We start from the raw sequence: 27813 nt of genomic DNA, 5'->3' as shown, positions 1-27813 counted from the left end.
CTGCCCTCAAGGAGATGGGGGCAATAAAGCAAATACATAAGTAAAGAGAAGAGATACCTACAGACAATAACAGGGCCCTGGCAGGAGACAGGAGAGGGTGATGGAGTAAGGGGTATGGGGGGAGAAGAGGGTTGTGACTTTAAACTGATGATCAAGTAAGGCCTGACTGAAGAGGCGACATCGTTTCTAAAGTGAATGCTGAGAGGGAGCCAGTCACGCCCAGAAACCTGGGAAGGAGAATTCAGGCAGCGGGAACAGCAGGTGCAAAGGCCCTGAGGCAGAGGCAGCATTAATGAGCGGTCTCGTTGCGTTGCTACTGTTCTTGGCCCCGGAGCGCTGCTGCAACAGAGAAGGGCCCAGACTCTGAGGTCAGCACTGCTTAGCCGTGGACCCTGGGCAGTCCCTCAACTTCTCTGTGCTTCCACTTCCTCACTGGCCCCGTCAGGAGGTAGCAGAGAGGATGGCAGGAAACTGTGCCGGCCATTCCACAAAGGCCCAGTCAGTCCAGACTGGGAAAGCTGAAAAGCTCTTGAAATGTCTGGGCTGAAAAATTCTTGTTGAAAAATCCCTCCTTTTTTGTAGGGATTGCTTTTCAAAAGTCTTATTTTCTCAGGAGGCAGTTTCTCTTTCTGTTTTCCCTCAGAGGCATTTATTTGTTGGCGCCCTGAGTCGAGTCAGGCCGGGAGAAGGCCGGACGCCGGCCAAGGCACCAGGTGGTGAGGAGGTTACTAGGGACCGACAGTACCAGAAGCTCATAGCCAGGAGAGAGGCCAACCCGGGCGCCCCGTCCCACGGCTGCCCCACAACCTGCCTGCCCTCCTTGCTACGTCAGCAAGCCCACACACCACACCAAGGGCCCAGGAGGCACCCTGACCACGCCATTCCCTCCCACACACTGGATCTTGTCAGGAGCATCATGTTGCCCTGGGGGGAAGCCCAGACCCTCAGACCAGCCAGGGCCCCACTCAGGCCCTCAGACCAGCCAGGGCCCCACTCATCCCTCAGACCAGCCAGGGCCCCACTCAGGCCCTCAGATCAGCCAGGAGCCCACACCGGCCCCTCAGACCAGCCAGAACCCCACGCCAGCCCCTCAGACCAGCCCAGGACCCATACCAGCCCCTCAGACCAGCCCAGGAGCCCAGTCAGGCCCTCATACCAGCCCAGGAGCCCACGCTGGCCTGCCAGATCAGCCCAGGAGCCCACGCCAGCCCTCAGACCAGCTCAGGAGCCATGCTGGCCCCTCAGATCAGCCCAGGAGCCCACGCCGGCCCTCAGACCAGCTCAGGAGCTATGCTGGCCCCTCAGACCAGCCGAGGAGCCCATGCCGGCCCCTCAGACCAGCCCAGGAGCCCACACCGGCCCCTCAGACCAGCCCAGGAGCCCACACCGGCCCTCAGACCAGCCCAGGAGCCCACGCCAGCCCCAGCCTCACCACTCAGGCCACAGTCTCCGCTCTGGGTTTCCCGGGCACACGGGGAGCCCCCACCTCAGAGCCTTCCCTCCTGCTCTTCCCTCTGCCTGGAAGGCTCCCAGCACGACCCCCACCTGTGCCCCACACCTGTCTCCTGGCACGGGGCTTGGGGAGATGCTGCCCGCCCCGACCCCTGACCTTCCCAGGATTTCTCTCACCAAAGCTCCCAGATGAACGTTCTGAGTCTGAGGTGAGAAGCCAAAGCATAAAACAATAGACGAGAGAATGAACCCATGAGAGAAACCACTGCCCTCAGGTCTCGGGTCCAGACTCCAGAGCAGCGCTTAACTCCTCAGATCCCAGATTTTTCGCCTGCAAACACACGGATGCCAGAACCTCCCTCCCAGAGCCACTGGCAGGAGTGCAGGGCATGGCGCCTGCAGAAGCGCCGGGCAGAGAACTGGCGCACAGCAGGTGCCCCCCAGGCACCTCTTCCGCTCGGGTCAGAAAGTGCCAGCAAAGCCCAGGAGCGCTGCGGGGAGTTTCCAAGCATCAAGCAGAGATTTTCAGATAGTCAGGGGGCCCCCAGCCCCCGCCCGCCCACCCTGTGACCGGGCGGGCCAGAGGTCAGTCCTTCCCAGGGTGATGCAATTGGACACACCCAGTACCACCAGCCCCGTGGTGGTACGAGCTTTCTAGGCAGACTTCAGCAATCCCGCGCCCCGGGCGCCACAGGACTCCAGCCAACTCTGAAACACACACTGCCCCAACTCAGAGGGAAGATCCTGTTCTGGGACACAAATGACTCAGATGCAAAACTGACCCTTGAAGGGCTTGGGACCCAGCAGGAGGAACCAGACAGATCAATGGGGCAACTCAGACCCTAGAGGGGAGGGGCCTTTGGGACCCCAAGAAGGCCCCGACCTATGCCTACCAGCATGTGCCAGAAGCCCGAAAAAAGAGCATCTTAACAGCAGGTGGATTTTCTGCAAAGGAGAGACCTGAGTGGTCCCAGCAGCCCAAGTCTGCCCAGCGGATCCGAGACGGAGCCTACGAGGCCCTGGGCTGCCAGGGCTGCCAATCGGCAGCCCAAAGATAGCCTCTGTTTGCCATCAGGCTTGAGACAAGACAACACTTCTACAGGCTCCCCAGAGACAGGATGGGCCCGGGACGGTCTCGGTTCATTTCTCTCTCCTCCGTCAGTCATCATGACCAGCATCCTCTCCGGCTCTCAAAAGTGTCCCCATTTCAACAGCTGAAAATGTCATGAAGGATAAAGGTCACCGTAATCAAAGCCAACCTGAGGCTGTTAAGGTGACCAATGTCTGTCTCTCTCCAGCATTAGCATGTTTGGAGGGACTCAGAGGTAAAGAACCGGCCCGCCAATGCAGGAGACGCGGGTTCGATCCTTGGTCTGGGAGGATCCCCTGGAGGAGGAAATAAATGACAACTCACTCCAGTATCCTTGCCTGGGAAATCCCATGAACAGAGGAGCCTGGAGGGCTACAGTCCATGGGGTCTCAAGGAGTTGGACACGACTTGGCGATTGAAGAACAAGAAAGCCGCAACTATGAGGCCAGGGCAATGTTATATTGTCCTGAGTCCCAAATTCGGAGGACAATCAATGACCACACAGGAGAGACTGTCCATTAAACAGGAGACGCCCCAGAGAAACCCCTGCCCGGAGAGACTGCACCGCAGCCGCGTTCCAACAAAGCCCAACACCTGGAAAATTTCTGCAGCATCCCAACCCCGTCTTCACTCCCACGCCCTCTCCCTGGACCTTGAGTGGGGGTCAGCCGGCAGCCCCCGCCCCACCATCAAGGCAGACCAGCAAGCAGACGATTGGATCCGGCCACTCACCCAGAACGATGCTGAGAGAAAGTCAGCTCAGCCAAAGGCACTGACACTTTAGTTGAGAGCTTAGTTGCAAGGTGGCAAAATGTCACAGAAAATCCATGCTACCACCTCCTAAATCATGGCTCCCACCCCAAGCAAAATGCAGGGGAAATCGAATCTAACAGAACAGTATTAATACCAAGGAGGGGGTTTGGGAATGATTCTCTTACAGGCCATGCTTCCCCATGAGCTCAAAAAATCACTTTTAAAATGGTTTTTTTTTCCCCTTGTTTTGTTCATGCCAGCAAATATGCAATTGATTAGTCAGTAGTTGAAAATATCAGAAAAGGTAAAAACAAAAAATACCATAAGAACTCAAAGGAAAAGAAAAGGAACAGACAGCTTAGTAGGAAAAAAATTCAGACCTAATCCCCCAATATCCTGAAAATGAAAGCTCTTATATTTGACCTCCTCCTTCTTCATCAACTATGTATTCCAAGGGGGGCGGAAAATGCTGGCCTGCAGCTGGTATTAGCAGCCACGTTGAATAAGTTGATGAGCTAAGTCGATGAAGGAATCCACAAATACTATGAAAATTAGACCATATTCCTTGAAAAAGGATCAACCACAAGTGACTTTAAAGCATTTACCACTTTCAAACCTTTTAGCTGGGCATGTTTTGAATTATGACTACATGATTTCAAATTACATGATTTTAAATTACACTTTCTAATTCCTCGCCGCCCCCCATCCCAGCAGCCGCTGCCGCTTCATTTTCCAATTATGTACTTTTATTTCAGAATGATGAAGAGAGCTACTTACTGGATCATGTCCTGTCTGCCACAAATAGCTGCTCACTTATTCCTTGAACCTTAGATAGGAAGACAGTCAGTTCACCTGGCTGGTCTTCAAATTCTGAATATCCTCCATTCCCGTAGCACCCAACGAGGCCCGAGAAGCAAAGAAACCCTCAAAGCTCGGGTTGAGAAATAATGTTTGTAAACCACTGCTCCGCTCCATAAATTATTATAATTCTTGGTGCTTTCTATATCCATCTAGCCGATCAGCAATCACATAAATAACGGTGAATGGACTGATTTTTCTTCTGCAAAGTGCTGTCCTAGTTTTCAAAATAAAGCATTTGGAGATTCGCGAGTCTTTGGGGTTGAGGTGGGAAGCTGCTCAGATTCGTTTCAAACGTGCACGCAGACATACCCACACACAAAAGGAAATAAGAGGTACGCATTAAAAAAACCAGGATTCTGCATCCCCTTCCCACGTATCCATAAAGTCACACCCCACATTCCTGGGGGTGTGGGACACACACGGTGGTGGGGAAGGGGAGCAGCAGGGCAATCCTGGGTGCTCGGCGTTCACATACAATTTGCAAAGAAAGTAAACGTGGATTTACAGTTCTCATGGAAATCTATTAAACAGATGTCACTGAAGCATAATCAAATCGGCACTATGGTAATTCTACACTTAAGTCAGAGATTGGGGTTTTGCCATTTTTATGATCAGTTTAAATGCTTTTTTTTTTTTTTGTGATCATGCGGGAATCTGCAATTAAGGATGAAACCTCCAAAAGTATGATCAGTTAACGAATGTGTCTGAATGACAAACTTAACAAAAGCAAAACTCCGTTCTCTATGTCCCCCCCACTCCCAACACACACGCCCCTTTGTGCAGGGAGCCTAGGGTGGGGGAGGGACCGACTGCTTTTTCCATGAGCACCGCAGTGCCAAAAGCGCTTCGTTGGGAAGGGGGAGAGGCGGGGTGCAGGGCAGAGCTCACACTTCTCAGGTAGCCATGCAATATATTTTGCAGCCTTGCAGGCTGTGGTGTTGTCGGAAAATGCAGAAGAATGAAATGAAGGGGAAATACGAAGCAGGCATCATGTTCTCCCGAAAGTGATGAAATTAGCACGGGCGATGCCAAAAGTCTTTCCATGTGTATCAGTGCTGAGCCTCAGATCCTTGGAAGGAGGGGATGGAAATGTGAAGCCGTGCAATTGAAGCAAACTTTCAGGGTTTGGAGTGGGGTGGTGGAGAGAGGGCTCTGGTCAGTTCTTGGCTCTGAACTCAACGCATATCGAAATCAACCAGGGCGGTGAATTTTTGTTTAGGTAGCTGTATCTGCCTCTGATGTACAACCAAGGTCTGACATCAAGTTGCCCAAATTCACATAGAAACCCCCCAAACGGTAATTCACAGAATGGTATGGAAAGACCAAAGGATATCTCGAGCCACTATCTGAGTTTAAAATTAAAATATATAATCCCAATTTGCTCAGACTGTCTTTCATGAGATAGGCCTGCCTCCATCAGCCACAGATACTTTAAATGGAAATAAAGCATAACGGAGTCTTGTCTTATTTGGGGTGGGGGGGTCAAAATAAAGTAAAGCATTTATTTTGGTTGCAGAATGGACAGGTCCAGGGAGAACCACAGCAAATGAAATTAATCAAGGAAATATGTATACCTTCTCTCCAACACCACCTGCCAAAAAGGGGGTCTCTCTTTTTTTCTCTCCCTTAGAGTCGCTTTTGTTTTTTATAATTTTGCCACTTCTTCAGCCCCAGGTCACACAACATCAGTGGCAGTCTGGAGAGGATGCAGGCTAGCTGGTGGTCTCATTCCGTGGGGGACATCGACATCCCAGGAAACACGGTTGCAGGGAAGAACTGCCTTCAGGGCGACCCAGCACAGTCTAGACGGTTCTCGCTATGGGACGCACCCCCTGTCTCTTCCTGCCCACCAAGTGTTGGGCACCTAATCCTACAGGGTAAGACATTTGGCCGGAAGGAAGACCCCAGGATGGCCTGTCTCTCATCTGAGATGCCAGGAACTGTGTGATCAGTGGGCACAGATCAAGCCTGAGATCCCATTCCCGGGCTCCTACACCTGGGGTGTCCCTCTCCCCAGGACCCCCTCGCTCCAGAGGTGCAGGCAGACAAAGGTAAACACCAACTGCCGAACGGAGAGATCTCAGAGAGAAGAATGAAAAAGGGGGGATGCTTGAAAAGACCCCTTTTCTGTTCCTGGAGAGGGAGAGGCGGTGGGAGAGACATGTCGCATTGTCACATTGAAGATTTTTGACAGACAATTCGGCGATAATGCAGAAATTCCACCCTCACGGCAGCTCGCCGCCGAAACTTGAAAGGCATTAACTAACCTCCACTAATTGCGTGTATTTCTGGGCATAATATTTACTTGCTAGAAGTCGTTGCCTGGCCGATTAATTTCCTCTGCCCTGCTATTCGTGATTGGTTCACAGGCCTGAAATTGGAAAAATGAAATCATTTTGATAGATTAAAAGATGATTGCACTTTGGGGAGGGTTTTCTTTCCTCCACTAGTCCGGAACCTGCACCCAGAATGCTGGATTTTCTTCTTGAGTGCTACCCTTCGGTGAAATCCTGCTACCATCCTTAATTCTTCAAATAAGTGCAGAGAGATGTGTCCTGTGTTAGGTGACAGCTTGCAAGGGAATGTAGCAAGTTCAAGAGAAACCAAATGAATTTAAATTACTTTCATCAGATAAAGATTTAACGGTCTCACCAGTAGACTGGGAAATTTTTAAAAAGCAGGCTTTTCTTGAATGGTTACTGTGTGTGTAGTGCAATCCTGACACAGTTAGGGTCTTATAGAAAGACCCTAAAGCCCTAGTCTCTTACCTCTACTTAGACCTATTTGTCCATAAACACAGCCTACAGGGTGAGGGTGTAAGTGTTCGTATGGCAACTGTACCCAAGATATGACATCCCATGGGTAGGTGACAAAATCTGAGCTTATCCACATCAACATCATAGAGATCTACTTCAATCCAGGTCTTCAGAAATTCCTAGGGCTGAGAAATACATAGGAAGGCAGCCTCACGTTGAACCACTTCCGAAGACACGATTAAACCATTGTGACTGGATTATCGCCTTTTGACTAGCCATCAGCCAATTAATGGACCTCCACGGAGTGAGCACTCAAATAGATGTAACCATTTCGCAGAAACCCATCTTAAGGAAAAAGGTTTTACAAGTGTTGTGGGGCTGCCACTCGGAAAGCCAATTTGCAAGGAGCCGGGCGTCATGAAGCACAGTTTATTATGCACGACTCTCACACCGCGGTCCCCACAGACACTGTGCCCGGCTCCAGAATGCCTCCCGATCCCCACCGGCTGGCTCGACAGCCCCGGTGTGCTACCCACCCCCAGAGGCCTGCCTCGGCCCAGCCAAATCCACCAGACCCTCCCCAAACGGCCTCCCGGTGCGTTGGTTCCCATGGGTGGAAGCCCGGCTTCCAACTTGAACGTGGCAGTCAGCCGGTGCCTCTCTGACATCCCCCAAGCATTTTAGGCAAAGTGACAAATTATTCGTGAAGTTGGTGCATTTTTCTGTTGTTGCAAATACCAGCCAGGGTATGGACGGTGGTAGTGTCAAATCCCCAGCCCCCAGCCTGGCTGAGCCCTGCTAACAAGTCTCCCACCACCATTCAAGTCCTACAGAGCCAGCTCACCATTCACCAACCAACCCACTTTTGTTCCCTGGTTTAATTTCATAATTGTTTGCCACTTAACAAGCTCTCCTCTGGGCCATTCAATAGGGGCCTTGGAATCGGGGAGGGAGAGGCAACCAAGCCCCCAAGGGGTGGGAGAAGCTCAGCCCCCAGCACCCGGGCAAAGACTTCCCAGAGAGGACAGCTAAGTGGCCTTGGGGGCCAGTTTCAGGGTGGGGCCTCCTGATCCCAGCCCCAGGCTCCCAGCCCCAGTGGGGAGGCAATGTAGGAAAGGCAGGGGTCTAGGACCCGAAGCCTGGACACAACAGACTCCTGGACAGATCAGCTCTCAGACCGACCCCCTTCTGTTTGCACCGGGTCAAGGGAGACCCCCTGAGAATTCACCTTCCTATGACAAGTCCCAGAAGAAACACACAAGAGGAAGAACTGCAGCTTAGCCTGAGCAGTCCCTGAAATATTACCTTCGAGGGCTGCAACCTGCCTGGTAGCCACTGAATCCCTTGCGACCCGCGCAGAGCAGACAGTAATAAATATGTGCGGAATGAGTGAGTGGATGAGTGGATGGATGGGTGGATGGCTGGGTGGGTGGATGGATGGATGAAGTTTCCAGCAATGCCGAGCCAAAGTGGCCACAAGGTCAACATCAGTCCCCGCCTCCTGTGCCCCCCAAGTACCAGCAGGGACTTCGCTGCGCACAGTAGGCTCTCAGCGTCGAGGGGCTGCTATTGTTATCACCATCTTCATCACTTGCACCCCACCAATGCGCTTCTTCCACCAGCAACTCCGCCAGCAGCCAGCAGCGACCGGCGAGCCGGGGAAAAGTTTCGCTGACCCCTCGGCCCCAGTCGAAGTCCAGCGCTCCGGCCGAGCCCCTCCCCGCGGCACCCGCTCGGCCCACAGGGCAGCCGGGGTGCCGGGCCAGGGCGCCGGCACCCGGCGAAGGCAGCCAAAGTAACTTTGCGGGCGCCCCTGCGCCGCGCCGCGGGCGTCACCCCGCGCCCGGAGAGGGTCCGGCCGCGCCCCCCGCCCGGCCCGGCGTCCGCGCCCCGCGCTCCCCGCGCGCCCCCGGCCCGCGCCCCGCCCGCCCCCGGCCCTACCTGGCCCCGGGCTCCTCTTCGGCGGCCGCGGCGGCCGCGAGCAGCAGCGCGCACGGAGGAAGGCAGGGGCCCGGCTCCGGGGAGGGAGGCGCGGAGGGGCGGGGGCTCCTCCGGCGGCGGCCGCCTAGCCGCGCGTCCGAGGCAGCAAGTGGGAGCCAGACTCCTCCTTCGGGGGGCGGGGGGCTCCCCGCCGCCCGCTCCCTCGCCCGCCCGCCCGCCTGCCCGCCGCGCGCCTCCGAGCCCGCCCGGCTCCCCCGCCCGCCGCCGCCCGCCGCCCTCCCCCTCTTCCTCCCCGCCTCCCCCCGCCCCGGCGCCGGGAGGGGCGCGATCGCGCCCTCTGTCTCCGGCCCCGCGCGCCCGCCCGCCGGGGCCCCCGCCGAGCCGGCCAGGCCTCGGCCCGCGGCCCCCGCCCGGGCCCGGCGCCGCATCCCGCCGCCCCAGGGAGAAGAGCGGGCCCGGGCGCAGCGAGGAGGAGGGGGCCCGTGCTGCGGAAAAGGGCCGGCGCAGCCCCGCCTCACCCCGCGCCCCTCTCCGACCCGCCCCCCGGCCCCCCCGGACCCGCAGCGCGCGGGGTGGGCGGGGAGCGGGGCGGGGGCGCCCTCACCTCCGGATCCGAGGCCGCCGCGGCGGGTACCGCGTGCTGGTGCGTGCGTGGCTCCTTCCGGGGCGCCGCGGCCCCCCGCCCCCGGCCCGGACCCTCTCCCGGGACCGCGAGGGCACCCCGCCCGGAACCCCTCCTGCCGGTCGTCTGAGAGTCCTCCTCCGCCTCCTTCTCCGAGAGGTGTGGACCCCCCAGCCCCTAGGCTGCGTAGGCCTCCGGCACCCCATCTCCTCCCTCTGGGGGTCCCAGGTTCCCGACCAGGGTCACAATGGGTGGCCAGCGGGAATCTCACCCAGAGCGGCACGTCATCAGGTCGGGACCTGAGGGCCTGGCCCCTGGTTTGAAGAAGGCTCAGTCGCTGGGGAGGAAGGAAAGCAGCGCGTGGTAGCGCGTGGTAGTCCCACTCTGGGGGGATGCACTGGCCCCTGATGACCTCTCACCCCTGCCACGGGTGGAGACCGGTGGCCACAGGGCCCGGTCAGGCTGCGGCCTCCCAGATGGAGAGGTGAGGAGATGTTCCCCTCAAAGGCCCATCTAAGTCACCCCATCAGAAGTTTGTGGGTCCCCCTCCCCTGGCACACTCACATGGCATTCTGCCTTCATCAGAGCTTCAGACACAATCCCCAAGGACAAGACACCCTGTGGGGGTGTCTCAGGCCTGGCCTGCCCTTGGGGAGAGCCAGTCTGGGAGGCAGGCAGGCAGGGGCAGGGCAGGTGAGGGAGGGGAAGTGGGAGCCGCTACCCAGTGGGGCTTCCTGGAGGTGGGCACACCCCAGGGAAGTGCGTGTCCTGGAAAGAAGGTATGGAAAAGGCGTTCCAGGCAGGGCCTTGGCGTATCTGAGATGGCAGCTTCCTCGGGGCTGGAGAAGGAGGAATTGTGGGCAGCAGGGAGAGAAGGAGCCAGAGCTGAAGGGCTTGGATGCCTGCCTAAGGGGGTAGGCTTTCTCACTGGGAGCCATAGAAGGTCTTTGAGCGGGAGCACCTGACTGGCTTTACCTTCTTAGAGTTTGCTCAGGCAGCCCTGGGCTTCCCAGGCCGCACTAGAGGTAAAGAACCCACCTGCCAAAGCAAGAGACATAAGAGACTTGGGTTCGATCCCTGGGTTGGGAAGATCCCCTGGAGGAGGAAATGGCGACCCACTCCAGTACTCTTGCCTGGAGAATCCCATGGACAGAGGAGCCTGGCGGGCTACAGTCCATGGGGGTCACAACGAGTCGGATACGGCTGAAACGACTCAGCACGCACAGGCAGCCCTGAAGAGGAGAGGGAGAGGCTGGGACTGCAGAGGGAGATGACGGAGGCCTGGGCTGGTCACCCCTCTCCTGTTTCCTTGTCCGTGGACCTCACTGTGCAGTGTCTCTGGGGCAGAGACTCTGGGCTGGAAACACAAGATGAGCTGGGCAAGCAGAAGGGGCAGCCGGAACACGTGGTGGGTGGGCACAGAGACGGCAGGGTCTCCTTCGGGGCCAGTCCTGGAAAGCAGGTGCCCCCCAGTGTCTCCCCATGATATTTCTCAGGCCCCCGAGGCCATGCTGACCTTTGCAGATGCCCACCTCCAGTCGGCCTGGTCCTCTGAGGGTCGGAGCCGCAAGGCAGGCCCTCCAGGCCAGGCGGAGAGGGGTGAGAGCGTCCCCTGGAAATTTAGGAAAGAGACCCCAGGTTAAAGTGCAGGCCTGCTGTCAAGGAGAACGTTTGATCATTCCACTGTCAACTCCACAGCCCAGGTGGCTAGAGCGTCCACTAGGTTGTCCTGTGTCGCCCCGTGTTGTCCCATGTTGTCCACAGTGTCCTGTGTCGCCCCGTGTTGTCCGTAGCGTCCCGTGTTGCCCCGTGTTGTCCACGGCATCCCGTGTTGCCCCGTGTTGTCCACGGCGTCCTGTGTTGTCCCGTGTTGTCCACAGCATCCTGTGTTGCCCTGTGTTGTCCATGGCGTCCTGTGTTGCCCTGTGTTGTCCACAGCGTCCCGTGTCACCCCGTGTTGTCCACGGCGTCCCGTGTTGCCCCATGTTGTCCACAGCATCCTGTGTTGTCCCGTGTTGTCCACAGCATCCTATGTTGTCCTGTGTTGCCTCGTGTTGTCCACGGCATCCCGTGTTGCCCCGTGTTGTCCACAGCATCCTGTGTTGTCCCGTGTTGCCCCGTGTTGTCCACAGCATCCTGTGTTGTCCTATGTTGCCCCGTGTTGTCCACGGCGTCCTGTGTTGTCCCGTGTTGTCCACAGCATCCTGTGTTGTCCCATGTTGCCCCGTGTTGTCCACGGCGTCCTGTGTTGTCCTGTGTTGACCACGGCGTCCCGTGTTGCCCCATGTTGTCCACAGCATCCTGTGTTGTCCCGTGTTGCCCCGTGTTTTCCATAGCATCCTGTGTTGTCCTGTGTTGCCCCATGTTGTCCACAGCATCCTGTGTTGTCCCGTGTTGCCCCGTGTTGTCCACAGCATCCTGTGTTGTCCCGTGTTGTCCACAGCATCCTGTGTTGTCCCGTGTTGCCCCGTGTTGTCCACAGCATCCTGTGTTGTCCCGTGTTGCCCCGTGTTGTCCACGGCATCCTGTGTTGCCCCGTGTTGTCCACGGTGTCCCGTGTTGCCCCGTGTTGTCCACAGCATCCTGTGTTGTCCCGTGTTGCCCCGTGTTGTCCACAGCGTCCTGTGTTGTCCCGTGTTGCCCCGTGTTGTCCACAGCATCCTGTGTTGTCCCGTGTTGCCCCGTGTTGTCCACGGCATCCTGTGTTGTCCCGTGTTGTCCACAGCATCCCGTGTTGCCCCGTGTTGTCCACAGCGTCCTGTGTTGTCCCGTGTTGCCCCGTGTTGTCCACAGCATCCTGTGTTGTCCCGTGTTGCCCCGTGTTGTCCACAGCGTCCTGTGTTGTCCCGTGTTGCCCCGTGTTGTCCACAGCGTCCTGTGTTGTCCCGTGTTGCCCCGTGTTGTCCACGGCGTCCCGTGTTACCCTAGGAACTGTGTGTCTCCCAGGTCTGTGTTGGGTGACCAAGGATGCAGGGGGCATCCATGAAAGGCCAAAAGGGAGACACACACAGGGACCACTCCGGCCCAGATGTCGGGTGGTAAGGAGAGATGCCCAGCCTGGGGGATGGTGCCAGGCTTCCTGGAAGAGGGCCTGGAGCTGGGCCTGGGAGAAAGGGCAGAGTGTGGACAGCGGGGAGGAGCCTGATGGACGCTCCTGAGAGCGGGAACAGAGGCCCGGGACGGGGAGGGCGAGGAGGGCGAGGAGGTGCGGGCCCCTGGGGTGCTCCACAGGCTGCCCTGAATGCCACGCCCCGTGGGCCGTGGGTGCCCCTGACGGCTTCTGAGCACGAGGTTCCGTGGTGTCTGGCGTCCCAGCAGCCGGGACAAGGCCAGTGTCGAGTGAGTGAGTGAATGAATAAGCAGGTGAAGGATGAGGTCTGCCGAACTCAACTCCGCTTAGCACACAGGGCCTCCCGGCTCCTGCAGCCCGGCTGCCCCACTCTGGAGGGTGAAGGAGCATCCCGAACTCCGCCGGGCGCATCTTCCTCCCTGCAGGGATGGAGGCTTCCCGAGCACAGTCTCTCCAGGAGTCCAGCGTACCTGCCTGGGAGACAGGACTTGGGCTCAACAGACTCCACCCATTGTCCTCCAGCCAAGGACAAAGGCACAATTTGTTCATGACCTCGTGAGACCCTGGGGGACATGTGGTTGGGAATTGGTGGAGAATTTTTGGTCTTGGGGCGATAGCAGAGACATTCTGATGACACTCATCCTCCAAGTTCAGCTTCCTCCCTTCCTCTGATCCCACCGGCCCTCCACCCAGCTCCCAGACAGCATCTCTTACCTTCCCGCAATACACATTTATGGAGCACCAACTGTGTGCCCAACACTTACCACTTCCTTCCGGTCAAAGCATAAGCTCCCCACCCTTTAAGGGGCCTGCCATACCTGCCGCACCCTGTCCCAGGCACTGAGCTCTGAACTTGACCCGCACCTACCCTGGTCCCGGCCGTGCCTGCTGGGGGTAAGGCTGCCTCGGCCCCCAGCACTGCATCCCACAGGCCCAGAGCTCAGTAGGTGCCCAGCGAATGGGCTCTGAAAGACAGAGAATGAGGAGTGAGGGATGGGCAGGGTAGACCCACTCCTAAAAGAGCAACCAATCTGGCAAACACAGCAGACATTCTGCTTTGGGAAAATTTAATAACACAGTGGCACTTGTTCATGGAGAAACACCACACAATCCTGCACTGCCAACCAGCCGGGGGATGGCTCGTTCAGCAGGGAAGTCTTTCCCAGGCCCCCTACTATGTGCTGGAAGCCGGAGGGAAAAACAGGAGACGGTAGGCTGTCTGCCCCGCTGGAGAAGCAGGAGGTCAGCAGATGCTCACGACATCAGAGGGAAGAGGGCAGCTGAGAATAGGGCAGCAGGGACGCTTCAGAAAGAGGGGATGCACAGGACCTCCCTTGTGGTCCAGTGGTGGAGGCTCAACATTTCCAATGTGGGGGGCCCAGTTTCCATCCTTGGTCAAGGAACTAGATCCCGCATGCCACAACTAAGACCCATCCCAGCCAAATAAATAAATATTTAATACATATATTCTAAAAAAAAAAAAAAAAAAAAAGAGGTGATAGGCATGTTTCCAAGGAAGACAGCTTTGCTATGAGGATAAATGGGACAAGGACAACCCAGCAGAAGGACCAGCCATGCCAAGCCTTAGAGTCTCCAAAGAGCATGGGGGTGATATCTGCTGGCCAAGAAATTCACCTTTCCAGGAAGGTGTCCTGGGGCAATAACTATAATAGCCCCCAATCCAAAACAAGCCAGATGCCCAGCCAGAGTGGATCGGTTTTACGGCATGTCCAGGGAATATTAAGTAGGGAGATCCCATTGCTGGCATGTGGTGTGGCAGGAACGTGTCTGTGGTCATCACACATCCCATGGACAAGGGAAGCAGGCCCCTGACTCTGGGTTTTGAAAACTGAAAGATAGGAGGGAAAGAAAGAGCTCGGTAGAGCCACAAGTCGACCCTGGGGATAAGATGATGGGCGATTTATAACTCCATTTATGGGATCTTTATGTTGTCTCAAACACTTCTAACATCATCAGAGTGTCATGAGGGGTGGAGAGAGGGGCGTCCAGGCAGGGGAGTGAGCAGAGTTGGGGGGTGTGCATGTTGGGCAGGGGCTGGGGTGAGCTGGAGGCGTGGCAAGGCCCAGGCCCTGGAAGACCCCAGTGCCTTGTTGTCAGAGCAGATCCTCCATGGTGCCTGGCTCAGAGCCAGCCTGTAGGATACAGTCATCATTCAGCAGATGTTCAGTAGGCCCCTGTGGCATGCCAGGAGCTGGGTCAGGCCCTGGGACTCACCCCAGGATTTTAGGGGAGGTGGGAGTCAGCATGGGCTAGAGGGATTGAGAGAGGCTCCCTGGAGGAGGTGACCCAAGCTAGGGTTCTAAGGATGAAGCCTGACTCTGCATCCCCACTTCTGCCCTGTTCCGCCCCTCCAAGGTCTCCACCTACTGGCTCAGGTCTATCTGGACCCTGAAGGCAGGTCAGTTTCAATTCCAGCCATCTGAAGTGGGCCTTCCCTGGGTCTTCCCCTCAGCCCAGAGCCCCGGGTGGGAAAGCCACACCATGTCGGGAGCCCCCAGGCCCTGCCCATCTCTGGTTAGGCTCAGGTATAGCCTATGAAGACTGCCCCAACTACGGAACCACTGGTTCAAGTCCAGCCTCTGCCACTTACAACTTATGACTCTGAACCTCAGTCTCTTCCTTTGTTCCTATTGTGAAGCCAGTACAGTAATTTCTAACTCAAGGGCAGTGCAGCTAGAGGGCCCAGTGCCCCAGTGGCTCTCAGCAAGTGGAGGCTGTTAACACTGTCACATTCTTGATATCAATTCTAGGCTGTCTGGATTTTAACCTAGTTCTGCCACCAACTAGCTTGGGCCCTCAGGACATCCTCGTGGTTCTCTGAGCCTCCGTTTTCTCAGCCTGAGGATAAAAGTGATGTCCCAGCTCACTCCTGGGCTTGCTCAAAGGTGAATGTCAAGATGTGGGAAGACCCCACAGCTCTCTCCTGCCATGAGGTGAGGATCTCACCAGGCTGTGGTCTGGATGAGTCCTCCACCCCGTTCTGGGGTGCTCCCCCCTATGACCCTCGGGTCATCGCCCAGAAAGCCAGGAGCAGGGAAGCTGTTGTTTCTGTTGTTCAGTAGCTAAGTCACATCCAATTTTTGCAAAATCCCATGGGCTACCGCAGGCCAGGCTCCTCTGTCCTCTACTATCTCTCGAAGTTTGCTCAAATTCATGTCCATTGAGTCGGTGATGCTATCCAGCCATCTCATCCTCCCGAAGAGCTGACTCATTGGAAAAGACCCTGATGCTGGGGAAGACTGAAAGCAAAAGGAGAAGGGGGCTGAAGAGAAGGGTGCCTTGTATGAAGCAAGCTCTAGACACCTGACTGATCATTCCACCGGGGTCTGCCCCTGGCAGACGGACCTGGAGGGTGAGTCATTTGTCACTGGACAGCAGGCCCAAGACATGCTTCAGGAATGATGTTCCCTGGTCCAAGCGATGCTGCTCCAGGATTGGAGTCACCAGCAGCTGGACAGAGGCCAAGCCCAGGGAGGCCATCCACCTCCCTGCTGGCTGCGGGAGCAGGAGGGTGCCCAGCCCACAGGCCTCCTGAGGGTGGGTTCAGCTCCTGGTGCCAATCCGGGTCACCACTAAGGTGGGTGGCCTAGGTTCCCAGCACCCTTGGCCCCGCCCCTCACTTGCTGCGTGTAAGTCCTTTGGTGTTTCTAGAGAATTTTTCCAGATTCCTTAGAGCTGGCTTATTTCTCACCATAGCCTGGCTGGGACCTCAGGTAGGGGCAACCATCCCTGCAAAGGGAGACCAGAAGGCCCATTTTACAGATGAAGAAACTGAGGTTCCAAAAGATTGTTTGAGACCAGTCCAGCTAGTATGTGGTAAAGTGGGAACTGCAAGGCCTATCTTCAAACTCCAGGACACCTGTTCTCCCACTCACCCATCCTGCTCCCGCCAGATGCCAGGCCAGCTCCTTCCAACCCCACCAAAGGCTCCCAACACATCAAGGGACCATCCCAGCCCTGTCAGCGGTAGCTGAGCTCTGCTGAGCTGTCCAGGGTCCTGGCCATGCCCAGTCCGGCCCTGCAGACTTCTCTGGTCCTTCCCAGACGGCTACCTCTTCTGACCTCCTAGACAGTGAAAAAGTGGGAGCAGGTGGAGCTGGCCTCACCCAGCGCTCCTGTTCTTGCTTTGTCTGCACTGCCTGGGGACCCTTGAATACCACACTTCAACCCTAAAGCCTTGGTTTCCTTTTCTGGAAAATGCGTGCAACAGAGGTCAGACCAGTGGGTAGTTCATATTCAATAATCTTTCATAGATATCCTGGCCACCTCCTCAGGGCCAGGCAAAGCCAGAGACTTAAAGGGACTCAGAGGTGACCCCACCCCTGAGCAAGGGATCCAAAGGGTGTGGGGCCTGGAAACTAACAATGACCATGCACTGCTAGGCACGGGGGGGGGCCTCACAGGGGACCTCTCATCCCTCCTGGGGACAGATGAAGGGGAGATGCTCAGACAGTGCCTGGTGCCAAGGGCAGAGGAAGGGGGCATTTGAGGGGAGGGGCCAAGCAAGCAAATATCTAGAGGCAGGAACCAAAGGGGACCCTGGGGTGACGGAGGGAGGGGGTCAGAGAGAGGAGCGGGCAGGGGTTCACCCCTCCCAGCACCCCTGTAGCCGCAGAGTAGAGTCCAGGGAAGCGTAGGCAGAGCCTGGTCCGATTGCTCAGCCGTGGACGAGGGAAGAGGGGACACAGGGAGGGTGAAGAGGGGCCCCGGAGATGAAATGCCCAGGGCTCCCTGACGTACAGGCCTGAGGAGGTAAATCCCAGGCACTTGACTTGGGTCTCCTCCCTCGATCCTGGCAACCCATGCACCAGCTCCGGATGGACTCAGGGGCGACGGTGGGAGGAACCGAGATGCAGCAGGCTCCACGGGCTGCCGACATCCCCCTCCAGCTGAGCTTCCAATCTCCGCAGCATCCCCGGGTCCTGCATCCTCATCCAGAAAGCAGGTGGAAGTACTGGGTGCCTCCTGGGCTCCTGAAGGAGCCGGTGAAGCCCAGACTGCACTCCGTCCTTGGCAGAGCTCAGCTCCGCGGCTCCACACCTCTCCGGGCCGCTCTGGCACCGGCCACATGCCCTACGTCTTCCCTTCCCTGGGTTGACCATCTCGGAGCTGCTCCGCCCCCTACCAAAAGCAGCCTGGGTTTGCGGACGCCAGGACGGGGGGACCCCATCCTCACAAGAGCCCCAGGGCCCAGGTGCCACAGCCAGTAGTGGGAGCCCCGGATTCCAGTCAATGAGCTGAGTCAATGGCGGGGCCAGAGCCAAACCTGAAGAAAGAAGGGAGGAAGTGGGGTTTCGCTCCCGGGACCCAGGAAAGGATCAGGGGAGCGAGGTCCTGCCAGACCCAGCCCTGTGCCTCCCCCACCCCCACCAGGAGGCCAGCATGCTCAGGACAGACCCAGGCCTGGTCCTAGCACAGGAGTCCCGGCCGGGACCAAGCAGGGCAGGCGGGCCCAGACCCTAGAAGGAAAGCCCCGGGGGGACAGACAGCTGGGAGGGGAGGCACCCGTCACCAGTTCAGAGCGGGCACGCCCATCAAAGGCAGCAGGATCCGAAACCCGGGCACCCCCGAGCCCACCTTCCGTCCCTCCCTCCTGCCTCTGCTGGCTCCCCCAGTCCCGTCCGGCTGCCTCCCGAATCTAAGCCCCATCCTCATGGCCTTCCCTGAGCCCCTGCCCCCACGGTGCTGTCAGGGGCCCTCTCCCCTGAATGGGAGCCTCCAGGGCTCCCCACTGCTCCTGTCTGCCTCCTGTGGAGGAGGGGTGGGGGGAGCGCAGCCCTTCCCGCTCAGGAGGGACTTTCCCAGGCAGCCTGCCCCTCCCGGGCCCACCATGGGGCTGTACCCGCTCTGCCCCCCATCTCGGCCCATGGCCAGCAACGGGGTCCAGGCTCCATCGGAGCGGGTATCGAGAGTTAAGCAGCCCTGGGCCCCAGCAGCACGTGGGGCTGAGGCTTCAGGCCAACATCTCCTGGCCCCGCCCCGCTTCTCTCCGGGCACCTCCCACCTTCAGGACGCAGTGCTGGTGGGGCGAGCGGGGTCCGAGGGGTCGCACGGGTGTGGACCTGCCCCTGGGGTCTCAGGGCAGGGTGCTGGGTCTGGTGCCTCACCCGTGAAACCTGTGGAACATACCTGCCGCGTTAGGTCATGCCGATCACGTGGGGTGAGGACCGTGATTGCCCTAGTGCTGGCCGAGACTCAGCAAGTGCCCATCAGTGACAGCGCCCGGAAGACCTCTGCCCGGCCTCTCCTTAAGCACTGGTGTCTCCGTGCTGTTTGCTGCTGGATCCCAACTCCGCTCCCCCCAGCTGGCAGGTCCTCAGTAGACACCAGATCTATTAGACGGAGGAGCCCCAGGGAGCCCCCTCACCTTTGTTGATGCCTGAAGTCCCCCCACTGGGAGGACTTGCTCTCCTTGGTGAAAGGCAGAGAGTCCCAGGGAGGCATCGCAGCGGGGACAGGAGTGCCAGCCTCCTCTGCCGATGCCTCCCCAACAGTGCCTCCTTTGGGGAGGAAGCCCCCTCCCCTGCATCCTGCAAGGACCTCACACCTCTGCTTGTCTGTGCCCCATGCCTATCCCACCCCACTTCCTCAGGGGCCTGTTCCACTTCTGGGGTCTTACCTCTCAGAAGGTTCTACCTTCTGTGGAGCTCATCGCTTCCCCCCACCCCGATTCCACCCATCTGCAGGATTGCACCCTCAGCTTCCCTCCTCTAGGGTAGCCTTGAGGGGCCTTGGGGCCATCAGCAGAAAACTCCCTGAGTCACAGCGGCGTCCTGCAGTGACCCCTCCCTCGGCTAACCTGGCCACACCCCATCCCTGCCCATCTTCACCCTCTTTGGATGAGTCTGTCTTCCCACAAGTCTGGCACTGGGACCAAATGCAGCTCCTAGGTGGGCGCTGGCAGGAAGAAAGAGGTCCGCGGAGCACTACTGGGCCGCTGCCACAGCAGTCACTCACACTCTAGTCTGAATGTGTCCAGCCCCTTCCTAAGAGCAGTTTTGAACAGAGCCATCCAAACTGGGAGAGATGTCTGTGCCTTTCTATCCAACCTCACCCTGCTGCCGTACCGTACAAGGAGGAGACAAAGACCAGACTGAGACAGAACCGTAAGAGCAGGGACAGCCTGTCCTCTGCTGAGGGTGCAGGACAAATACTCACTGAAAAGGAGCGTGGAGGAGTGGAGGGGAGGGAGCTGAAAATGGACTTCTGTGATTTCTCTACCCATTGACTTCTCTATCAACGGACATGAGTTTGGGTAAACTCTGAGAGTTGGTGATGGACAGGGAGGCCTGGCATGCTGCAGTCCATGGGGTCGCAAAGAGTCAGACACCACTGGGCGACTGAACTGAACTATCCAGGATGGTCGATGCCAGAGGCCACGGGGCTGCTGATAAATCTCACTGCTCCAGTTCATCAGGACGGTCACCTTGTCTTACCTTATTTTACAGTGAGGTTGGAGCTGTTGGGTGACCTGGCCAATAGGTACCCAGGACCTGTCTAGATCTTCAAGGTCCCACCCTCCACGTGCTTCCATCCATGACGATGCTCTGCAGATAGCCGAGGGGAAGAGAAAGACAGGTGCCCCAGGCCCCCACCCCAGTGGAGCCTTGCTGTTCCCTCCTGACTCCCATCCCCAGGCTCCCTGCCTCCACCCTGCTCCTTCTGCCCCTCACAGAGACAAGACAAGCTGCCACGTCTGAGCACACACATCATGACTTTACTCCTCATGATCACCCGTACAGGTGGCGCTATCATTTCCAGTTTACGGATGACGGGCACTGGGGCTGAGTCACACCTTGAGTCCTTGCATGGGCTGGAGTGACACCAGTCCCAGCAGCGTTCCATGCCTGGCTGCCGGCTCTCTGCTGCTGCCTGGGCAAGAGGGGCGGCACAGAAATAGATCAAGCCCTCCCCTTCCATCAGGTGCTCCGAGCAGACATCACTAATCAGTGGCCGTGTTCTTTCTGGTGAGCCAGAATGCTATCACAGGGCCCCAGGCAGTCCCTGGGAAGGGCTGGCCCTACAGACATCGTCTACCTGCCTCTCCCCAAGAACCTGCTGGACTGTGATCTGCCCACAGCGTCAGCCAGCAGGTCCGCCCCGCCCTGAACAACGGAGGCGGTCACCTCCTTGCAGACTGGGGTCTGGAGCTGCACCCAGACTCACCATGGTCCAGCAGAGCTCCCCCACACTCCACCATGCCCTCTCCCCAGAGACCTGGCCCCTCCCCACAGCTCTCTGGAGCCTCTACCCACCCACCCCACCCCCCAGAAGATGGCCAGACTTCATACTCCACTCAGCCCCAGAACCCCCACCACCACCATTGGCCTAAACCCAAAGCTGAAGCCCTTCCTGAATCCCCCCTCTAGGGCTGCCCCTCCAGTTCTGCCTCGTTCAGGGACCCCTCTAGCCAGTACTGCCTTTTCTGCATCTTCAGGCACCCCAGTGGACCAGTACCTTACCACCTACATTTATATCTTTTCAAGTCTCCTGACCTAAGAAACAAGACCTCTGTCCCTCCGTCATCACCCCCCAGCTACTGCCTCTTTTTCCTCTTCTCAGCCAAGTTTCCTGGAAAAGGGCCCCTACCCATGCCGTCTCTGTTTCCCTGCCTCCTGTCCCTCTCCTCAGGCCAGGCAGGGTGTCCACCACCATTCTGCTCATCGCCAGCCATCTGGGCCTTTTCCCCTGCCCAAGCTATAACCAACCTAGACAGCATATTAAAAAGCGAGACATTACTTTGCCAACAAAGATCCGTCTAGTCAAATCTATGGTTTTTCCAGTAGTCATGCATGAATGTGAGAGTTGGACTGTAAAGAAAGCTGAGCGCCAAAGAATTGATGCTTTTGAACTGTGGTGTTGGAGAAGACTCTTGAGTCCCTTGGAGTGCAAGGGGATCCAACCAGTCCATCCTAAAGGAGATTAATCTTGCATATTCATTGGAAGGCCTGATGCTGAAGCTGAAATTCCAATACTTTGGCCACCTGATGCAAAGAACTGACTCATTAGAAAAGACCCTGATGCTAGGAAAGATTGAAGGTGGGAGGAGAAGGGGACGACAGAGGCTGAGATGGTTGGATGGCATCAGCAACTCAATGGACATGAGTTTGAGTAAGCTCCAGGAGTTGGTGATGGACAAGGAGGCCTGTCCAGGGAGGACCCCATGTAGTCCATGGGGTTGCGAAGAGTCGGACACAACTGAGCGACTGAACTGAACAGGACAAAGTACAGCCTCCTGGCTGTGGCCTTCGAGTCTGCCTCTCCTGATCCTGGGGACATTTCCAGTCTTGTTCCTTGCCACATTCCACCCTATTCTCCAAATCCATCTACCAACTTCCTTCTCATTGGTTCTGAGATTCCATGCTAGCTCAGTCCTCTCCTCCTGCTTAGGGAAAAGAAAAAAACACCAACAGAACATTGTAAGTGACTATCCTCCAATTAAAAATAAATAAATTTTTTTTAAAAACCTGGCACAAAGCTATTGCTTATCCAGAACTGCTATGTGCCAGGCATTGCGCTAAGAGTGCAATATTCAGTCTTATCCTGTAATGTCGATTCATTAATTCCAAAAATATTTATTGAGCACCTACTTTGTGCCACACTCTTCGGTAAACAGAAGGATTCAGCAGTGAACTGTGATGTGGATATTGTTGTTTTGGCTGAACAGGTGCAGAAGCTGACGCTCAGAGAGGTTAAGTGATCCACTGGGGCTTACACCCTGAGACCCCAAGTGTGGTCTCTGGCATGGATGCCAGGGCAGCAGGGTGGGAAGCCAGCCCCAGCCCACGGCTACAGGAGGCAGGGAGGGGTCCTTGCTCAGGTGCAGGGGCGGTTCAGCCCTCCCCATCACAAATCAGGACCCTGAGGCTGGGAATCCACCCGGTCTCCTCTGAAACTGTCTAAATTAGTCAAACCAGCCCATTAGGGTGACCACCCGAAGACTGGACAAAGTTCTTCCCTCTGCAGGGATGCTCTCCGCTCAGCCCCTGACCAGCCCCTTGGAGTTCAGCCAGAGGACAGTCCTGACCGTCACTCGGGTCCAAGCCCCCGGCTCAGTGCTCACAACACTCACCCCAAATGCCAGCCAACGTCCAGCCGGAGAGGCCCTGATGGCTAAGGAAGCCTGGGACCGGGAGATGGGGCCTCGTGGGCTCCCTGCTTCTCCTCATGGACATGTGGCCGGCCCTTCAGGACAGCTGTGTGGGGCTCCTGGAGGCAGGACCACCATCCCCATCCTGACTGTGCCCCCAGAGAAAACAGCTGCAGGCTGGGCAGGTGGACCCCTGATTTCACGGAGATACCAGTGGTCTCAGGAAACTGTCCCCTGCCCTTGCCTTCGAATGAGGATGAGAGACCCCAGCCCTGGCTCCAGGATCGCCTCCGCGGAGACCCTCTGCATTCTCTGAGCCTTCGTGTCCCTGTCTGCCAATCCTATTCTGCCTCTTCTGGGCAGCCTGCTGACAGGTGGAAGGAGGTGAGGGGGCCAGCCGCAGCCCTTCCCCCGTCCCCCTGATGCCCTCTTTTCAGAGACTTTCCAAGCGGCAGGAGGGTCCCTGGAGAAAGGCAAAGGCAGCCCCGTCTGCTTGACCACAACGCCTTCTCTAGGTCTCACTGGTGAACCCAGGAAGAGCCCCATCCCGCCACTGCCCCTGCCCTCATCAGGAGGCCTCAGAGGTGACGGCAGCCCCCGTGAAGCCTGGGAGGGCCTGGTGGACGCCCGCCCGGTCGGTCACCTGTGTCTGGGCTTCAGGGAATAGCTGCTGCACCCCGGCACATCAGGAAGGAGGCCTGAGGACCGGCAGGCTCCCAGATCGGGGGCCAGTCCAGAGGTGCCGTGGCTTCCCAACACCAGCACAGGCTCTGGAGCTTGGTGGGGCTCGGTTCAAATCCTGGCCCTACCATGTGACCTTGGGTAGGTCTGGACCCCACATCAGAACCTTTGTTTCCTCGTCTGTAAAATGGGCCTTATTCACCATCTCCCAGGGCTACTGTAAGGCTTGATTTGTATTAATACTTCAAACAGGCGCCTGGCGCAGAGAGAGAGGAATGCTGCTTAGGTTGGATGTTGGACCAAAAAGAACCAGACAAAGAGGGGGCTTCCCTGGTGGTCCAGGGATTAAGAATCCACCTCGGAGTACAAGGGACACGGGTTTGATCCCTGGTCTAGGAAGATCCCACATGTTGTGGGGCCACCAAGCCCATGGGCCACCCCTATGGAGCCCCTGTGTCTCAACTACTGACGCCCGTGAGCCTGGAGACTGTGCTCTGTAGCAAGAGAAGGCACCGGCATGAGAAGCCCGTGGATCACCACGAAGAGCAGCCTCCACTGCCTGTAACTAGAGAAAGCCCAAAGACCCAGCAGCTACGAAGACCCAGCGCAGCCACATAAATAAATCAGCATAAAAGAAAAAAAAGAACCAACCAAAGAAATCAAGACAGAACCAGTGTGGGATCTGCCCCTGGGCAGCTGGTAGCAGACAGCAGACTGCAGCTCGAATGCTCCAATACAACAGGGGTGCCGGGGGGCCTCGGGCCCCAGTGACCCCCTTAAATACGATCCCGTCCTTTCCGCCTGCCTGCCTCTGCCGGTGCCCTCGCCTGGGTCCGACTGGCCCGTCTAGGTCCGTACCTGCACCCTCTGGCCTGACTTGTTTCAATCAGCCGGAGCTTGTCACGTTGCCTCAGCTCACCTCCTTTCTTTAACAGTGGACATAAGTACAGCTGGGGCTTCCCCCGTGGCCCAGTGGTAAAGAATCTGCCCACAATGCAGGAGCCTCAGGAGACGCAGGTTCGATCCCTGTGTGGGGAAGATCCCCTGGAGGAGGGCATGGTCACCCACTCCAGTATTCTCGCCTGGAGAATCCCCGTGGACAGAGGGGCCTGGCAGGTACAGTCCACGGGGTCGCAAAGAGTCGGACACGACTGAAGCGACGTAGCAGGCACGCGTGCACAGGTACGACTCCGACTGCCCTCCATTTTTATAATTTTATCTCTTTATTTTTGGCCCTACTGGGTCTTCGCTGCTTCACTCAAGCTTTCCCTCGTGGCAGGGAGTGGAGGCTACGCTTTGCTGCGGTCCACGGGCTTCTCCTGGTGGTGGCGTCTCTTGTTGCAGAGCGAGCTCTGGGCACGTGGGCTTCCGTAGCTGCCCCCGCCCCCGCCACCGGGCTCTGGAGCGCAGGCGCAGTTGTTGGGGCTCGCGGGCTTAGTAGCTGGCAGCACGTGGGATCTTCCCGGATCAGGGACCGAACCCGTGTCTCCTGTGCTGGCGGGTGGATTCTTGACCACCGAGCCAGCAGGGAAGCCCCCGTTTGCCCCTCGGAAACTTGTGGTCTAAATACCCAGCTGGGGCCGCGGGAGCCGAGTGAACTTGCCCACCTCTCTCGTCTGGCACTGAGGGAGGGCGGGCAGGACTGGGCAGCCTCGAGCAGGAAGCTGGGTGTTTACATGGCAAACAGGCTGAGGGGAGACTGTGGGCCGTCAGAGGGGCAGACGCCCTGGTGCCAGCTGCGTGTCTGGCTCTGATGCCCCCAGCACCCAGGGCTGGCGTAGACGCTCGTCTCCCCTCCGCATGCTGCGTGCACCGTGTGTGGGTGGAGCACACACGTCTCCACATTGTTGGGGAAGTAGTCCACGCGAGCTCCAGCGACCTGGTGAGCAGGTTGGTGGAGACGCGTGGCCAGGCCCCCGCGCCCAGCCCTGCCTCAGTCTCATCAGCTCCTACTGCCCTTGTCTGGTGTGGCCTCCTCCTGGCAGCATGGCCGCTAACCTGCTATCAGCACTCTCCCCCAGCAAACATCACCCTGTCCCTCATCCCTTTAACAAGCAGCCCTGGTGCCAAGCCATGTGCTCAAGCCGGGCTCCTGCCCACGGGGAATCAGAAGCTGAGAGAAGGGGCCGGGAGCCCCTTGGCTCAGATCCCCCCTACCCCCCAAACCCCCGGCCCTGCCGCTCACCAGCTGGGGGACCTCGCCCAAGTTGCTGCACTGCTTGGGTCTCTTCTCTTTTCTATACCACAGGGTGAGGTTACTCTTAACCACCACCTCATAGCACCATCCCAGGTATTCAATAAGCCAGGGCAGGGAAAGTGTTCAGAAAGTACCTGCCTTGGCATGAACTCAGCAGATGCCACTGCCAACAGCAGATCTTCTGTGGGGGAAGTTCTGTCGTGTAGCATTGGCTGATTTCCACCGTGTAAATGGGGACCTCCCAGTAAATAACCTGCCTGCCAAACCAGGAGATGTAAGAGATGCGGGTTCGATCCATCCCTGGGGTTGGGAAGATGCTCTGGAGGAGGAAATGGCAACCCCCTCCAGTATTCTGGCCGGGAGAATCCCACGGACAGAGGAGCCTGGTGGGTTACGGCCCTTGGGGTCACAAAGAGTCAGACACGACTGAAGCGACTTAGCACGCACACGTGGTGTAACTTCTCGCACAGCGGTTCATCTCAAGCTACTGACCCACACGCCCAGGTGGGAGCAGCTGTGTGTAGACGGCCCGCTGGGAGCTGGTGAGAGCCACCCCCATCACACCACAGCCCCCCTTGTCTGCCCCGTCACCCGCGTCCCTCGTACCCCACCAGCTGTTTGCTGACTTCTGTATGTGCCAGGCGTGTTCCTGCCCCGGAGCCTTTGCACTTGTTGTTGTATCCTCTGCCTGGAACACGCCTCCCTCCAGCTGTGGCATGGCTGGCCAGGTCTCGCTTTCCAAGTCTCAGCTCAAACGTCACCTCCTCCAGGAAGCCCGCCCTGTCTGCCTGGGTGCTCTTGCCCCTTTGTCTCACCTGCACGCTCCTACCCGTCTACGGTTTCCTACTGTTGCAGTTCCCTCGTGGCACTTGACTCTATTGGGAAGTTTGGCACACCTGCACGTGTCACGCACACTTATCTACTGGCTGCCTCGCCTGCTGGGGTTTGCTGTCAGAGCCAGACCTTGTCGGCTGGGTCTCTGGGAGTTTAGCACGTAGTAGGTGCTCAGACAGTATGAACATGAGTGAATGACCGAGTGTGGAATGGAGGAACAATGAACCTACCTGGCCTGGTGCTCCTGGGCCCGGCCTGGCCCCCTGCGCCCGACCCCTCCCCTGCCCCCTGCCTGGGCAGCGGCTCTAATTGACGGAGGCCCCTTGAAGGCGCCCCATTGTGGGACCTGTAATTGCCAGCTCCTGCCTCTTTCCCCCAGCCCCTTCTCCCTCTTCAGCAGAAAGACAGACCCCAGCCCATTGTGCGGCTCCTGTTGACACAGGGATGACCTCACCGGGGGCCTCCTGAGATGGGGCCCGGGGGGACTGGAGGGGGTGGGAATGGAGGGGGGTGCAGGAGGGAGTTGGGGGGGTGGGGGGTGGCCGAGCCCAGGTTGGGAAAGCCTGGAGGCTGTGGCCTGGGACAAAGGGCGGGAGGGGAGTGAAGCGCTTCCCGGGAAAGACAAGGGCGCTTTCATCAGGGGGAATAATTGTGAGGGGTGGGGGGCGTTTAATCCGTAAGAAAGGATCCCAGGGAAAGACTGGGCCAGGAGGCCGTGTGCCCGAGGGGGGCTCTGGAGACACAGTGAGACAGCCGAACAGACCCGGGCCTGCAACCTGCTCATGGAGCGGCCTGGGACCGGGGGGCCTCTCCCCCTGGGGCTGTGTCTTCAGGTACAAGGTGGACAGACGGTGATCTCCTGCGTGGGGATTTACGGGCCTGTATTGGACTCCAGCTGTCAGGTGCCGGCATATACAGTAAGTGTTCAATAAGCAGTCATGTCTCCCCACCCGCTTTCCTGGACTCTCCTCATTCCTCAGCCTCCCATCACCCGGCCTCAGCTGACCGCCCCCCACTTCCCCACCGCCCAGGCTGCCTGCCCCAGGGCCGAGCGAGCAGGCCAGGTCCCCAACACAGCTCCAGCTCCGGCTCCTGAGCTCAGAACCCGGAGGGCCCCAGGGAACCTCTGTCCTCACAGGGGAGCCCAGGGCAGGCCCGCCGGGTCCTCTCACCCAGACCTCTGCCCCAGGCCATTGTCATCACGCCGGCCCTGAACACCCTGCATCGTCACCCTGCCTGACGGCCCCTGGCAAAGGACCACCTGCCCCACGGGGCGTGGGAGCCCCAGCTGTGCACCCTTCATCCCAGGGAAGGGGAACAGTGATGGGGGGTTGGGACCCCCATAGAGGGGCCCCCACCTGCTGGGGGAACAGCGTGGCACTCCCTGGGGGCAGAGTGTGACGGCTGGCCCAGCCTTCTGACCTCTTGTTATGAATGACAAACAT

The 27813-nt window shown here is 58.0% G+C and overlaps 1 protein-coding gene across 6 annotated transcripts in view; it reads right to left on the bottom strand.

The window, feature by feature from the left end:
* MPPED1 (metallophosphoesterase domain containing 1) overlaps positions 1-9553 on the bottom strand; it is a 78774-nt gene extending 69221 nt beyond the window's left edge. The window contains exon 1 of one of the 6 annotated variants that reach the window (XM_070453470.1): positions 9458-9553. The gene's annotated coding sequence lies outside the window, so the exon portion shown is untranslated. Of the gene's footprint in view, positions 1-1629; positions 1695-4072; positions 4622-8217; positions 8242-8430; positions 8532-8853; positions 9095-9457 lie in introns of those variants that run through there. The other 5 variants (XM_070453469.1, XM_070453471.1, XM_070453466.1 and 2 more) reach the window with 5 other exon arrangements.
* Positions 9554-27813: the final 18260 nt, after the last annotated feature.

This window comes from Odocoileus virginianus, chromosome 23, assembly GCF_023699985.2.
Source record: "Odocoileus virginianus isolate 20LAN1187 ecotype Illinois chromosome 23, Ovbor_1.2, whole genome shotgun sequence".
In the NCBI taxonomy this organism is placed as follows: domain Eukaryota; kingdom Metazoa; phylum Chordata; class Mammalia; order Artiodactyla; family Cervidae; genus Odocoileus; species Odocoileus virginianus.
This window is presented reverse-complemented; position numbering and strand designations above follow the sequence as displayed.